Here is a 1,196-nt window from a genome sequence, read left to right as displayed (position 1 = left end):
TCATAGGAAGACATAACACATCAAAAATCTTGAGATACTAAACTTCTACACCAAGAGGCCACTGCAGGGGTGGGGTGGGGTGGAGCCTTCTTTAACTGACAGATGACATGAGATAGTTTTCAATTGGAAGAAGTTGCATGTCCAAGTGCCTAGTGATACCTTCAAGTGGCCAGTGTACTTAAACACCACATTGGTCACCCATTACCGTTACATACATGTAGTATGATCACTTGAAAACCAAAAATTTGACAGTCAATTTCAACGAAATGCCTATACATTAATGAGAAAAAAATTCCCCAAAATAAAGAAGCAAAATGCATTCATAAAACCTGTTTTTGACCATACATGCCATAAAGTTCATTCACAGAACCCATTAATTGTATATAACTTCAACACAATACATATGAAATCAGGTACCATACATCCCGTAATCTGTCTATCATTTACCACACGTGCATCTATAGATACAGATGAAATCAGATACCATAAATCTCATAATCGAGGCATACAAATGAAATAGAACACAACAAGACGGGCAACCTCCAACTTCACTTGCAATATGGGTTTCCAGCATTGTAGTGAGTCGACGTATCTGCATGAGTATTTGGGACAGAACCGAACAGATTTGCTACGTACAATTCCATTGGGAAATAATCTGCACCCGGTACCTATGAATGACAGTAATTACACAACATGAGGTGGTAAGAAATCTAGTAAAATTATCCTCTAATATCAAGATTAACTGAAAGTCTACCTGAACAAAATTGTGTGGCATTTGGCTCGTTCCAAAATACGGACTTATATGTGGAAATTTTAGGTTGGAAACGCATGACGAAAGGGAAAACAAATTGCCTCTGATTATAATGATTTAAACACTTGTTCCCCTTGTGAATTGAATATAACATTACTTGACGATGGTGCGATCATGTTAGACGACGTTAATTGTTGCGTACACACTTGACTTTCGGTCTCACCCTGCATCAAGTACCAGCATAATTATAACTATACAAATGAAAGCATGGAAAAATAATTACGTTTACTTACCAACAGAAGCTGTGAGTATGAGAATGGTGTGGGGCTGAAGATCCTGAGATGGCTGGATGTCTCCCGCTCTTTTTCCTCGGCCTAATTTCGAAGTCGCCTATATATATATGGACTGGAATGAGATTCTGTGTGGGAGATCATATGCATTTGAG

At 38.3% G+C, this 1,196-nt stretch overlaps 1 long non-coding RNA gene across 1 annotated transcript; it reads right to left on the bottom strand.

Annotated features, from left to right (window-relative positions):
• Positions 1-302: 302 nt before the first annotated feature.
• On the bottom strand, positions 303-1,190 carry LOC111386321. The gene is made up of 3 exons (XR_002701204.1): positions 1,045-1,190; positions 755-975; positions 303-668 (listed from the first exon to the last, which is right to left on the bottom strand). It is a non-coding gene; the product is annotated as an uncharacterized LOC111386321 (long non-coding RNA).
• Positions 1,191-1,196: the final 6 nt, after the last annotated feature.

The sequence above is a fragment of the Olea europaea genome, unplaced genomic scaffold, assembly GCF_002742605.1.
Source record: "Olea europaea var. sylvestris unplaced genomic scaffold, O_europaea_v1 scaffold35014, whole genome shotgun sequence".
Taxonomy (NCBI): Eukaryota; Viridiplantae; Streptophyta; class Magnoliopsida; order Lamiales; family Oleaceae; genus Olea; species Olea europaea.
This window is presented reverse-complemented; position numbering and strand designations above follow the sequence as displayed.